Raw genomic sequence first — 14,680 nt, forward strand, 5'->3', positions numbered from 1 at the left:
TCTTGTCTAGGCATTGAACTGCGGCTGTTTGGAAACAAGGAACAGTGCATGGCCAGGTCTCTACCAGTCAGCAGAGGCAGCATACAAAAAGCCCTGCTGCATCAAACCAAAGGCCTCTCTAGTCCAGCATTCTGTTCCCACAGTGGCCAGCCAGATGCCGTAGTGGGGAGCTCATAAGCAGAGCATGAGTGCAATTATGCCCCCTGTTCCCCAGCAACTGGCGTACATAGGCACTCTGCCTCTGATACAGGAGGAAAGATATAGCGCTCATCACAACCACATTTCTAGGGTTGAAACACATAAGACTACCTTGTGCCAAGTCAGATTATGAGCTCATGTGATCCATGTGGTGGCTCTCAAATGGCTTGGGCAGGGGTCTTTCCTACCCCCGTTACCTTCTGCACTCCTTTTTTAAGGTAGAGTTTCAGCCTGCAGAGCCTTCTGCATACAAAGTATATGCTGCAGGGCTTGGCAACCTGGTGCCCTCCGGCTGATTTGGACTATAACTCATGTATGCTTCAACCAGCCTGGTCCGTGTTCAGGGATGCTGGGAGTTGTCCCAAACAGCCCAGAGAGCACCAGATTATCTACCTCTGATTGCTCAACTTTGGGCCTGCCCAGGCTAAAGGCCCGATCAACAGCCTGTTCTGTCCATGGTCAAATATGTGGGTAAACACCTTTTATGTAGATGGTTACCTTTTAAAACAGCATCATGTAGTTTTCTATCCTAGCAGCAAAAGCAGGCCTGGGGGATCCTTCTCTAGCCACTCTTATGAGCAGGCACCCTCGGCCCTGCAGTTAATCATGTCAAGACCAGTTATACCAAAGCAACCATTTGTCCCAATTCCAGGGGGGGCGGGGGGACAGCAAACATAATTCACAAGGCAGGTGACCTGGGTACTGCAGGGCAGCAATCCCTGCGATTGTGTTGGCTGTAAATAGTGTTACTTTTTTTAGTGCCTCAAGAGTGAGGCAAGCCAAGTGTTGTCCATCAGGACGAGTGTTATAGACTTGTTCTCCAACCCTCTTCAGTAGTTGTCAAAACACGTTCCCAATGCTTTTCCCCGCTGGGGAAGTCCCCTGCGCTGGTGGAAGTAGTTGAGAAGCCGTTGACTACATCACGGAGTTGGTCTCCCTGGACTCGCTGGGCTCTCGGGTTACAGATGGGGCAGTGGCTGCGATTCAGGTAAGGGCTACACATCTCCTTTCGGATCTCGAAATCAGCTGCCCTGCTGAGTGGCTCGATTTAGCCAAGGGATTGAGTTTCCCTTTGGAGGGGATGAGGCCTGGCTGCCCAACCAGCTTTCTCAGGCCGGTGGAAAGAGCGGAAAGGTTAAAGTGTGTCCTGCTGAAGGCTGTGACGGCAGCGTAGCCAGGGGAACAGGCATTCCTGACTCCGTGCCAGCTCTCTCAGGACACTCTGTGCACTGGCCAGAGCCCCCCCGAGCCCCCAGCTCTGTCCAGAGCCAAAGCTATCTCTGTGTTTTCTTGTTTTCTACTCCTTGCTAGAGAATACCACACATGCACTCCAAACGTCAGCCTGTGTGTGTGTGCGGTGGTGGTGGTGGTGGTGGGTGCCCGTGTATTTTAGTCTGTCTTTAAAGACTGGCTTTGATACCAAAGCACCTAGGCCGAGTGTCAGAGGCCTCTATGTTCCCAGAAAGCGTCTGGTTGTTCCTAAGTACCTCAGAACGAACAGAAGAGCTGCCTTCCTGGGTCCAAGAAAGAGGCTCCCCAGCCCAGTGTTCTGTCTCTGACAGAGGCAAGCCAAATGCCCCAGAGAAGCTTATGGGCAAGGCAAGCGGTGATGCCATAGCCCTGGCCTGGGGTGTTTGCCCAAGGCAGCCTTCCCCAAGCCGGGTGTGTTGGGCTGCAGCACTCATAGTCCAATGCACCGAGAGAGCGCCAGTTTGGGGAAGGCTGCCCGGGGTACAGCACTGCTCATCATGGGGGCTCATAGCAAATATCCATCGCTCGGTCTATTGGCCAGGGAGGAACCATAGCTCAGTAGTGGAGCCCCTGCTTGCCATGTAGGAAGTCCCAGGTTCGATCCCCGGCATTTCCAGGTGCGGCTGGAAAAACTCCCACCTGAAACCCTGGAGAGCCACTGCTGCCAGTCAGTGCTGATAACACTGGGCTAGGTGGACCAGAGGGCTGTCTCAGTATAAGACCGCTTCCTGTGCTCCTATGTCCATGAATTTGTCCAGTGTAGGGGCGAGGAACCTCCTTCAGCATGAGGGCCAAATTCCATTTTGGAGAAGCTGTCGGGGAGGCGCAATCCAGTGGTGGGCGGGGCCAATGGCAAAAGGGGCAGAGCCAAAAAATAGCAGCCTATTTTTGCTTAAAGCTCTTACTCCCAGCAATGGAGCCTCAGAAGAGGCATTTCAACATTTTAGAATGGGGGGGAAACTGCAAAGCTTGGGAAACCACCGAACTATCCATGGTCAAAGGGGGCGTAGCCATCTGGGAATCCCCAGGCGGCTGGATTTGGCTCCCAGGAGGGCTGGATTTGGCGCACAGCCTGAGGCTCCCCACCCCTGGTCTGATGCTTTTTCAAGAGCCTCAGTGCTCGAGGCCCTCAGCCCAACTTGGGCTTGCAGGTGTGCTCCCTTCGTGCAGAACAGGACTTCCTTCTCAAGCCTTCGGCACCAACTCTGCTGTCGCATGGGTGCTATAAGGGCACCTCCCAATCCGCCCAGGCTCCTTAGCCTTGTGAAAGCCGATGCTAATTAGACAAGTGGCCCTGTGCTGTTGTTTGCTGGCTGCCACATGGAGCAGTCTGATTAGGGCTAATGAGGTGCGTGGAATAGTTTGGGGTGTTAACTTGCTGCTATGCCACTGACAACAATGCATGAATCACTGTTCTGTTCTTAGCTCAAGGGAGAGCTGGAAAAGATGCGGCAAAGCAGCAGCACTCTGGCCTCTGCCGCGCGGGAAAGAGGAGCTGGCTGCGTGTCGGGGCCACGCATTCCTCAGCGGCTGGTGACCCAGGCTTACTTGGCCATCGGTTGTGGCGATGGCTCAGTGGCCACAGCATGAGCGTTGCATGCAAAAGGGTCCCAGTTACAGAGCATCTTGAGCTGCAGTCCTGGGAAAGACCTCAGAGATCGACTTCTGTCAGGCTAAGGACGTGGCAGTGGTCTAGGCGGACTGCCGATCTGACACATTTCACATGTTCCGTCTGGGCATACTAAGTAGTTTGCGTTGTAGGTATTCATGTTTCAAGACAAGAAACATTTGCAAAGCAGCTCACAATGCTACTACAACAGTATAAGCACCACTTTAAACACAGTAAAAAAAATAGTTCAGGAAACTTTATAGTAAAACCAACTGCAATTTTAAACAGGCATCCAGTAAAACAAAGGGATCCATGTTAATCAGAAGTTGTTGTTGTTGTTGTTGTTGTTGTTATTATTTCAAATAAAACTCATTCAACTTTGTTCAAAGGGTGTTGTTGAGAAGACAATGCACAGTTTTTCATGGTTGTGGCGACAGCTTATATCATGGGTTGGAGTACATAAATTAACTTTCAGCTTACATATTAAAATTACAGATGTTGCAAGAAACAAATGCCCTTGAGCAAGAAACATACATATCCATTATTATTATTTATTATTATTATATTGTGAATATAGCACCATCTATGTACATGGTGTTTTGCAAAGTACAGACTTAAAACATCCCCAGCCTAGGGAGCTTAGGGCGGAATCTTATGAAGATAGTTGGCAGCCTCCGAACTCGGACGCTGCTGAGTATCCAGTGCAGGGCGGCTGAAGCACGGAAGCAATCTTCACTGCTGCTCTCCAGCCGCCCTGCATTTCACCCATCTAGCAAAATCAGAAGGTCTTCAGAGCATGTTTCAAAGCAGGGAAGGAGGGGACTGAGTGAATCTCCCTGCAAAGTGAATCTTACAGGTATGGATGGGGCCACCATGGAGAAAGGCCCTCTTTTTGGTTCCCACCAACCAGAACTTAAGGGTGGGGTTGAGAGGAAGGTGCCCAGTGCTGATCTCAAGGTTCATGCTGGTTCGTGTGGTAGAGGCAGCTCCTAATGGCTGAGACCTACCACCTGCCACAACATTCTAGGCCAAGAGTGAGGGAGCAGACCATCTAGCTAGCTCAAAAGCAGCCTTCCTAGATGGCCCTGTTGTGCAGAATAAACACTTAAGGAGACACACACACCCCAGTCTCTATTTAGGCCCGGAAAAAGTATTTTCACAGTTGTCTGTAAATCCTGTGATCACAGGGCAGATAAAATTAAAATGGGGTGACATGCATGTTTGCACTGAGGGAGGCTGTGATTTGGCTGTGGTTTCCCTGTGTGTGTGTGTGTGGTGATTTACATATGTATATAGGATCACCACACACTCCAGCCTACTCCCAGCACCCCCCAACCAGCTATGCTGGTAGTTGTAGTCCAAACACACCTGGAGGGCACCTGGTATCTCATATCCTGCAAAGAAGTTGGTATGTGTGTTGGACACCCACATTCCATTTACCATATTTGAACTTTAAAGAGGATTTTTAGCATGAAAGCTCAGAATATAGCCATTCTGGGTATAATGGGGACCCAATTATTTTGCCTTGGCAGTATGATTCTAACTGAACCCTTGTCTCTACTTCCAGTCCTCCTGGACCACAGAGATGGAGAAAGAAGGACTGTTCTTTGAGGGCTATAAAGACACTTCTTTATAGATTAATGGATACCATATGGTAACTATCACCAGGAGTTAATTGCGCAGCCTGTCAGGTTTAGGAAGGAAAGGAAAGATTTGAAGATGCTTTCCACCCCTGCAAAGCGGTTCTCTTAGACTTGTCTCAATAAATTTCCTACTATGGAGATGCAAACACTGACAACCCCGGCACAGAGTGGACAGCGTGAGGAGACCTGTGTTCAAACTCCCACTCAGCCCCGAAGCTCCCCAGGTGGCCATGGGCAAGCTGCTCCCTCTCTCTCACCCTGATCCATCTCACAGCGTTGGCGTGAGGAAAAGATGGAATCGTCCACACACATCATCCTGCACTCTCTGAAGGAACGCGTGTGTGAATCCACAAACCCCAGGCCAATCTTATGGGTGGAGCGGAAGAAGAGAGGTGGGTTTTGCTCCAACCCAAGGCCCAGTCCTGAAACAGGGGGGCAGCAGGGGCACACAAAAGGATCCAGAGAAGAAGGAGTCCTCAGTCACCACTAGCGATGGGCAAATCTGTCAATTGTGGTTTCTGACAGTTTTGAGTTTTTCCAGTCCATTCTGTCCTGTTTCAGCATCAGCTGGCGATCTATGTTAATCTGCCAGAAAGTATGTATGCATTTTTGTGTGAATTTCTCCTAGTAGCCAGTGCGGTGTAGTGGTGAGAGTGTTGGGCTGGGACTGGGCTTGTAGTTCCCACTCAGCCATGAAGCTCACTGGGTGACTTTGGGCCAGCCACTGACTCTCAGCCTAAACTACCTTGAAGGGCTGTTGTGAGGATAAAATAGAAAGAAAGAGGACCATGTAATATGCCTTGGGCTCCTTGCAAGAGGGAAAAAAGTGAGATATATATGTAATAATTAAAAAAGAAATAATGTGTACATTTTTGTACGCAATTTTGCCTAATCCACACATTTCTGGCAAGTGGTTTCCCCTAATATAGTACATTTTTGTAGATTATTTTCACTACCATTATTCTGTCAACCTTTTCTTAAAATAGGCATTTTTTAAATCTGTGAACACCGTCACAAATTTCGGAGGCATGTGAAAACTACAGGCTAAGTTTCAATTTGCTTATTCGTTCAGGAAGTGCAAATTAGGCAGATTCACATTAAAAGGCAAACCAAACAAATGTCCTCCCCCATCTCTAGTCACTGACCACACCGCCTCCGATGTCTGACCCCCAGAATGAGGGACTGGAGCCGGTAGGCTGTGGGCAGCGCCTGACCAAGTGCTCATGGAGCCTGGGAGGGCAAAATAAAAGGCCATGCAGGAGAAGGCCAATGGTGTTAAATACAGTTTATGGTCCAAGACAATATGCCTCTCTTGCTCTGGACCACATGGCTGGGATTATATGCTGCCAAGAGAAGAGTGGGCCATGTTTTCTATGCTTGATTGGGAAGTAATGCTCACTGATGGCCAGTTGATATTTCTCGAGCTAGCTGAAGATGCTAGCTCAATGTCTCTAATGGCTAGAATGTATTTCTTTAATGAGCATTGATAGCTGGTGGCTACCAGCTATCACACACAGACATGCACAGGCTCACGCTTGGCTATGCTGGAGTCAGACCAGCTGGAGTTGGGATCTATCTAGCAAAGCAAACAGAATTCTTGAGTGTTTCAGCTGGCTGGAACAAAAGAGCCCTGGGATGATGGGGAGAGGAGAGCACCAAGCAGATACTGTTTGCTTTGGGTGGGGGAGTGGCGTAGATTAGTGCAGTAGTCTATCCAAGTGCCTGCCTTCTCCTGCATGCTGAAACGTGTATACTTGTAAATAAACAGATTAAGTGAGAAAAGCCATAGGCAACCCCCCTTTGGAACTACTTGCCTCTTGGGGAGGGGACATTAGCCAGTGCCACCCCCCAATTAAGTTCCTCCTCTCACCAGCCATGTGAGGCACAGAGTTGCCTCATGTGCCTCGGCTTCTGCCACATTCAAAGGATGCTGGGGCCCAACCTCTAGGCTCCTGCACTGCTTTTGTTGGTGCCTTGCTGCAAGCCCCCACCGGCCCCCGCAAGCCAATGCTCGTGCTGCTTCTGCGCTTGGGCCCGGCCAGCTGCTCCCTCAAAGCCCTTGCAGCCTCTGATCCTTGGCACGCTCATCCGCTGAGCAAACCCGACTCCCGGCACGAGAGCAAAGGAAGCGGATGGATGACTTGTTTAATTAGGCCTGCGCTGGCAGCCTGACAGGATGTGATCCCTGGGCCCTCGCTTAGTCCAGCTGCATGTGCGCATCCAGGAGGATGGACAAAGTTCATGCAGTTCCATCCTGTACGCGTCCATTCATTGCACACACATCTGCTCCCAGTAGGAGGGGAAAGAGAAGTGACCTTCGGGTGGAATCCCTGCTTCTCTGCAGCCCCCTGAAATGGGTCTCCTCATTTGCCAGGTGCTGGGCTAGAGGCTGGGGTCTGGAAAGGTCAAAGCAGTTCCCCTGCCTGCTGCTTTCCACTATGATGCCCGGGGGTGTTGCTGGGCACTTGAATGGTTCAGCGGCCAGAGCCACAGGACGCAAGCCTGCAGAACATATGTGCACGTCGATGTATATCTATATATGCAAATGTGGAAAGGATCACCCAGATTTGCTTAAATTTCATACGAGGCAGAGCCAGCCCACATTTCTCATCCAAATAATCTCAGATGTAAAAGAAAAAAAATCTTCAATTAATTTGCACAGATCACCCTAAAACCAGGGAAGAGGCTTTTTTCCTAATCGAATTGCCCTGCAGGGGGAGATGGGGGGGGCTGTACTGCAGCACCCACAGAGGGGAGAGTTAACCCTTCCCTCCCCAGCTGCAACCCCCCCTGAAAATCACCCCCTGCGTGGCTCAGCACTAGCGGACGCTCAGGGCTCTGGAGAATAGATGCAGAGGCCCAGGAAATCGATTTGGGGCCGGGGGCCCACGGGCCCAGGCCTAGCAACACTCCTGATGACGACCCAAGGCAGCTCTTTCCCTGCTTGAGACCCTCTTCACCCCCGTGCCTGGCTCTGGTCCATCTTCCAGGCTTATTTTGGTCCTCGGCATTTGTGCCAAGAGCACCGTGCCTGACATTTTGCAGACAAGGAGTTCCTTCCTGGGCAGGTGTTAACTGTGGCTCCCCAGCAGGGCCAGGCCTGGCCAGGGTGGCGCCCTCCCATACTGGGCTCCTAAGCTCCCGTGTGTGTGTGCTGGGAGATAGAGAGAGAGCCAAAGCTGATGTGTAAGAACCCAGGAGCCCCTGGGGCAGCCATGCTGGGCGTCTCGTCCCCATTCTGCTTTGAACCACGGCCAGTCAAATGTCATTGGGAACCTCGCAAGCAGGGCATGGTGAATCGGCAAGGCCATCCTGTTTGCCCCAACTACCTTTGTGATCAGAGGTATACTGCTGCTGAACGTGAGGGTTCCATTACTAGCAAACAAGGGTAGACCCATCCTCCATTTAATTTGTTTGGAAGGCTACCACCTACTGTAAGAGTGCAGGAACTGCCTTGGTGGATCAGGCCCATGAGATGCAGAATGCTGTTCCGATCCCGGTGCTCCTGGAAGCTCCAAGGCTGGGCATGAAGACATAGCTCTTCCCAGCATTTGTGGTTCAGATGCACACTGTCTGCACATGGAGGTTCCATTTTCTCTTTCTGGCAAATTGTTGATGGACCTCTCCTCCACAAATCGTCTTTGCCACATCTGTCTTGGCATGCTGAATGCCCTACCTGGCAGGGAAAGTGAGCTCGCCCAGCGGTAAGTAGATGGATGGATTTTGTTACCACTGAAATGGATGCTCAGCCTGGTCCACTGGGAAGTTGTTGTCTTCTAGCCCCATTGAAAAGGATGGGGCTGCACCTGGCATGGCTGTGCCGGATTCAGCATAGATTATTTATTTATTTAACTTATTAGCTGCCCATCTGGGATCTGTGCAACTCATCGGTTTGCTTTTGTGGATTGGCTCTCGGGCAGCCTCTCCCGATGTGGCGCCTTCCAGATGTGTTGGACTCTGGCTGAGGATGATGGAACTTGTAGTCCCACCCATCTGAAAGGCCCCAGTGGCCCCCAGACTTCTCTAGGGATTTGCGCAGTCTCCCTGTTAGGCGAACTAATTTTAATAAAGTATTGCTCTCTGTGAATTCTTGTCTGTAATGGAAACAGCAGCCTGGGACCGCCTTGTCAATGGGGTCGATGAGATAAGGAAGCGCGATGTGTGAGCTGAAGCTGAACAGACATTAGAGAGGGGGCTGGAGGGGGCTCCACAGGGCTGAACACAGTTGCTGGCCAGTGACCAGGACTGGTTGTTGGCAACGCATCTCCCCAGTGCTCAAACAGCCCGGCCATCTCCCGGTCTGTTTCAAGCACAATTCAGTGGGTTAGAGGTGCTCACCTGTAAAGCCCTGTGCAGCTTGGGACCTGGGGTCTGAAAGATCACCTGTACTGGTCTGAGCCTGCCTGTACACTCATCTCATCCTCAGAGGCCCGTCACCAGGAGCTCCCCCGTCCTGCTGGTTGACCCCCAGTTTGCAGAGGCTGCGTAGGCATAATGTACCTCTTATGTCCCTATGGCAGGCATGGGATGTGGAAACTGTTCAGTTCACTCCAAAGATGTTTTGGTTGACCTGGAATTCAGTCCCGCCCCCCTGCAAAATAAACTCTATGCATGATCTGAAGGCTGCAACCTGGCTGCTTCTGCAGCACTGCAAGAGATTCGAGGATGTATCTTTTGGAATATGTGCTGCAGCTTCATGGGCCAGCCAGACTGTGCATCACAAGATATACATTGTATGTCTTGTCTATGGCAGAAGATCTTGCAGGCCTTCTGGAAGACAGCCGGGGGTTGGCTGGCCTCCAAGGAAAGGGAGTTCTGTAGCTAGGAAATCTCACAGCAATGTCTTTCTATGTGCTGTTATATAAGAACACGATGTACAAACAGCATCACCCCGTGGGCTTCCTCAGTTGTCCTTTGAGTGTCAGACTGGGAGCGGGGGAAGCCGGTCTTTTCAGCAGGCTTCCCCAACCTGGCACCCTCCAGATGTGTTGGACCCCTCTGGATGGGGATGCTGAGAAGTGCAGTCCAAGACATCTGGAGGGTGACAGGTGGGGGGGGGCCTCTTTTAGGTTATGTTATGTTTAGGTTAAAGCCTGACATTAATCAAGGCCCTTTGCCGGTTTAAAAATCTGAATCAATGATAGCTATGTGCAGCTTAGATGGAAGATACCCCTGGCTGGGTGGCAAGCCAGGGAGGCCTGTTGCCTTCTTGTCCTGCTTGTGGGCTTCTGGGTGGCCACTGTGGGTAGCAGGAAGCTGGCCAACATGGGCCTTTGGTCTGATCCAGCAAGGCGGTTCCTACGTTCTTTGTATGATCCCTAAACCAGAAAAGGCCCAACTTAGAAGTGTGTGTGACTAAAGGATGCCGCCATTTCCAATTACCATTGCTATAATCTCTCTGCTGGACATGCCTCTGGATCAGGAAGTGGCAAAGCCAGCCCAATGACTCTTACAGAGAAGCAACGGGAGACTCTGCCATATCTTTGCATGGAGAATGGATGGTCCAATCATGCCCAGCAGAGAGGGGACTTGAGGTAGGATTACCTGGCTCTTGCACAGGAGTGGGGAACCTCAGGATGAGGGCCCAAATCCAGTCCACCTGGGGTCCTAGTCCACCCTCATGAGGTTCCCCAGATGGCCATGCCCCCTTCCCCTGGCTCTGCCCCCTTTCCTCCAACCGCCAATCTGAAGTCCAAATCAGCCCCCCCCTCCCATCAGTAGCCATGGATGTAGACACAACACACTCAAGTGGTGGGTTAGGAACAGACTTTACTGGTGATATAACAAACGTACATCTCAAGGTAAGTTGGCTGAGGTCAGCCCCAAGGTCAGCATCCCTTGCAGGAGGAAGTAAGAAGAAAAATAGGAGAGCAGAGGGAGGAGACAAGGAAAAAGGCCATGCGATCTCCCAGAGATCCTCTCCTGCCTGACTCAGGTACATATTAACCCTTCAGGTCATGGCCCGAGTCCCTCCAACACAATAATTCTGTAGTTTCTCAGCTTCTCCGCTGGTTTTTCCCCAGTCTAAACGGTTGAAATGCCTCTCCTGAGGCTGGGTTACTCGGAGTAAGAGCTGCACGCGAAAATATGCTGGCACTTTGGGGCCCTGCCCCCATTTGCCTTTAGCCCTGCCTCTTCTGCTTCTGTCCCTGCCCGCCAGCGGAATGTGACCCCCGGAGCTTGAATGCGGCTCTCAGGCTGAAAGCGCTTCTGCTCCTGCCCTGGCAGGGAGTGAGAGGCAGCTTCTGCACGAAGCAGCAGGTCCTCCACAGCTGTGGTAGGGCGGCAGCCTCCCCTGCGGCGGGTGCGCTGGGCTTCCAGGCACGGCCAGCCAAGGCCCTTTCTCTGCCTGAGGCAAGGGACGAGAGGGCTCCCCGCCCCCATTCCACATACAGTAGCCAGCTGGACTGGGAGCTGGACAGCACTTCAGCCCTGGTGGCGGGACAGCCTTTTCCGCTGCCCCTGAAGGCGGCAGGCTGCGTGGCACCCCCTGCGCTGGCCTCCAGCTCCTCCCCACTGCTCTGTGCCCCCCGGCATCTGCTGCCTGAAGTGGCTGCCTCGCCCGGCCTAATGGGAGGGCCGGCCCTGCTTCCAGGAGCTGGTGACCGTTTCCTGTCACGTATGTCTTGTGACACAGAACTTGGGAACGGCTGCCTGAGCTGATCCTCGGCTTCCCCATCCAAACCACCCCTTTCCCTTCCTGGTCTTAACGTAGACCGCGGTCCCTGCGAGCAGTGTGGAGCCCTCCCCGGCATGCTCTCGTCTGCTCTGAGTGCAGCGCCTGCCTCTTGGCATCACCCAAAGCTGAAACAATCGCGGCTCTGGCCCCTTCGCCTGAGGATCCCAGAGCTGCCGCATCTCCCCGGGCAGTTACGGGACAGCCTCCGCCTGCATGCGCACACAAACCCGGAACAATCCCAGCTCTGCTGCTGGCTCTGGACTTGCTGGTGGGGTGAGAGGGCAGGTGGGGAGGCCTCTGCTCCTTGTCAAGACCCCTCTGGCATGAGCTGTGGGCAAGCGGCGGGCTCAGCAAGGGTGGCCGGGTCATCTGGTTTCTGTTTGTTTGAATTCCCATCTCCTCCGCGCAGGAGAGAGACAGGCAGCAGGATGGAGTGTCCTTTGAACGGAGGCCAACAGGAACAGGTGGCCCAGAGGCAGAGCGCAACGGGCTCATAACAGCCTGAGTCCGGGGGTAAAAGATACTTCTCTCTCCCCGCACTTAATCCAGCTCCGTTACGCCGAGTATAGAAGGGGGACAGCTCCGTCCTACTTGTAATACACTGCTGGCGGCCCTCGGCGACGGTGACAGTAGGTAAGAACTGCCGGTCTGCTTTTCCCAAGGGTAGTGAGGGGAGGCCGGTTCTCTGGGGGGATGCTCCCCGAGGCAGGCAGGGCCCCAGGTGTTCCAGCCTGCAGTTTCACTCGCAGTCCACCTGTGGATTCTCTGGTGGGATCCCTTGCCCGGGTCACCGAAGAAGGGCTGCCTGTCCAGGAAACCTCCGGTCTGGCAAGGCATGGCTCGCCCGGGTGGCTTCTGTGGCCCACGAGCAGAGAAGGCCCTACCAGGGGGCAGAATGCGGTGGACTGGGGGCACCGTGAAAGGAGGAGACGGAGAGGGGGACAATGCGGCCAGGGCCCTCCCCTGCAGAAGCCTCGCTGATAAGATCAGGAGCCGCGGAAGCACACTGCCGCGCACGGGGGCGGGCGGTGTTTGGATCACCTGTCTCAAGCACCCCAGGTCCCCTTGTTCCATTGCTCAGGACAAGCCAGTGCCCAAGGAGATCCCCAGGGCTGTCGGGGTCTCCCCCGCTCTGAGCGTCCAGCTCGGAGATTGCAGTCTGTGGCTGATGCCTGGATAGGCATTGGGTCAAGGTCTCTCTGCTGGGGGCTATTTCCAAGACCTCCCTAGGGCAAGTCAGGGGAGATCTTGGCCAGGTTCTTGCTGACAGCAACGGGAGAGGGACTCTTCCTCCAGCCATCTGGAGCGATTTGCCCTGCAGGCTCCTTCCTGTAGCACAGCACATCTGCTTTATGCTTGTGGTCTGGATTATATAGGCACAAGGCCCAAGCGGTTAAGTTGGATGGCCTTTGAGGATCCCTTCCGGGTTTTTGATTCAGTGCAGCCAGGCTTCAGGCTTCTGCTGGCACCTGGCGTATCTCTGAAGCCATGCCCTGTAAAGTGTGCTGTCAGCTCCCTCTAAGTCGGGAGGGTAACATCCCTTGAAATGGGGTGCATCATCGGACAGCACAGGAAACAAAGCCAGAGTTTATGGAGAGCTGTGAAACGTTTTGCAAAACTGGGGGCTTGTCTGTGGATGAGTTCAGAATTTTTAGGCACTGGAGCAACTGTTCCTTGGGCCTTTTTTAGAGCTCAGCGTGACAATTCTGGGCCACAGAATATTCTGAAATAGCAGTCATGTGCTCCCTGGAAGGACATGGTTGCAGGCCAGCCTGAAAGAAAGGGGAGACAGTGAAAATCAGGGACATCCCAGACAGGCCTGCAAGCCCTAAATGGTTTAATTTATTGATGAATAAGGGCATTAGTGGATTGATGGAGGTTATTTTTAATCAATAGGGCTGCAAACCCAGGGGAAGTTCTGTTTGTTTTTAAGTGATTTTGCTTCTGATATATTCCTGTAAGAGGAGATTGGGGTGGGAAGATGTATTAAAGATGGCCTCGCCATCTAACAAGGAATGGTTACTTTTGTTCATCTCCCACTTTTTCCGTAGCTCAAAATGGGCCCGATATGGCAGTTTTTGTAATACACAAATTAATTTAAATGAGGTGCTTGCAATTTCCAATTTAATTTAATGAGCTTTTGTGATATGCAAATTAATGTATTTGAACTGATTGTTTAACTAACTGGTTGCAGTTATTAGAGTTTTACTGTATGGCCAAAGTTATCCCAACAACAGTAGTTTATTATTTAATCATCTATGCGCACAGCACCTTTATAAAAATTCATAAGCGAAAAGGGCAAGCCCCTGACCTCATGGACTTTACGGTCTACATTTCAACAGTGGAGCAGAAAGCAATGGGAGAGAGAGGAAGAGAGAGGGAGAAGAAGAGAGAAGGAAGAATATGAGCAAAAGCAGCTACATGCTGATTAGTTTGCTTACAATTTGGGGTGAGAATTAAAGGGATGATGGATCAAAGGCAGGTGATCAATCAACTCAAGACCATTAATTGGTTCAAATAAGGATGGTCTCTAACAATTAGGCATGCTTGAGAAGTGATCTGCTAGGTCAGCTGCTAGATGAAGGACCAAGAAAAAGCTGGGTGCTTTAACCCCAGAAAACTCATGCGGGACGCCCTGGAGGCTGGGGGCTCCGATGCCAGTGGGGTGCGGAATCCGCTCCAGGTTTCAGTCAGAACCGGTCAGAACTCTAACAGAGCTTTCCAAGGTGCTGTGCACCTTGGAGAGCTCTGTTAGAGTTCTGACTGAAACCTGGAGCGGATTTCCCGCCCCACTGGCATCGGAGCCACCACCCTCCCTTCACGGGACATGTGTGTCTCTCCTCAGCCGCTGCGCACCCTTGATGGGCGGCATTGTTGCATGCTGCAGCTGGAGCAGCGTTCAGGTTGGGACGCTCCTCCCCGTCGCAGCTGCCTCCAGATGGATGATCGGCCTGGTTAGCATGACAGCAGCAAATTTTTCCCACCCTTGGCCCAGCCTCGCGGTTGGTCTCAGTCCAGCCTGCGGCCATACAGGTGCCCCCTACCTTGCTCCCGAGGCTGTTGCTGTGGCCATCCAGACACAGAGAGAGGGCAGCCCCGGAATGAGATTTGATGGACGCCTGGTATTCCTGTGGGCAGAGCTGGGATAGGAGGCGTTCCCACACAAAGCTCTACACAGAAAGAGGAGCTCTGTGCATTCCAGAGGTCCACCCAGGACCTCTTCCAGGCTGTATTTGATCATTTTAATGCAGATCAGCTGTTCCTGCAGACACTTTAGTTGTCCTGTCACAGTAATGACTT

The 14,680-nt window shown here is 52.2% G+C and overlaps 1 protein-coding gene across 1 annotated transcript in view; it reads left to right on the top strand.

Annotated features, from left to right (window-relative positions):
• Positions 1-11,331: 11,331 nt before the first annotated feature.
• The window catches only part of MYLK2 (myosin light chain kinase 2), a 36,434-nt gene continuing 33,085 nt past the window's right edge, over positions 11,332-14,680 (top strand). Inside the window, exon 1 of the mRNA XM_084848441.1 lies at positions 11,332-12,013. The gene's annotated coding sequence lies outside the window, so the exon portion shown is untranslated. The remainder of the gene's footprint in view (positions 12,014-14,680) is intronic.

The sequence above is a fragment of the Heloderma suspectum genome, chromosome 4 (genome assembly GCF_057233095.1).
Source record: "Heloderma suspectum isolate Gila_16-S chromosome 4, 16-S_ref, whole genome shotgun sequence".
Taxonomy (NCBI): domain Eukaryota; kingdom Metazoa; phylum Chordata; class Lepidosauria; order Squamata; family Helodermatidae; genus Heloderma; species Heloderma suspectum.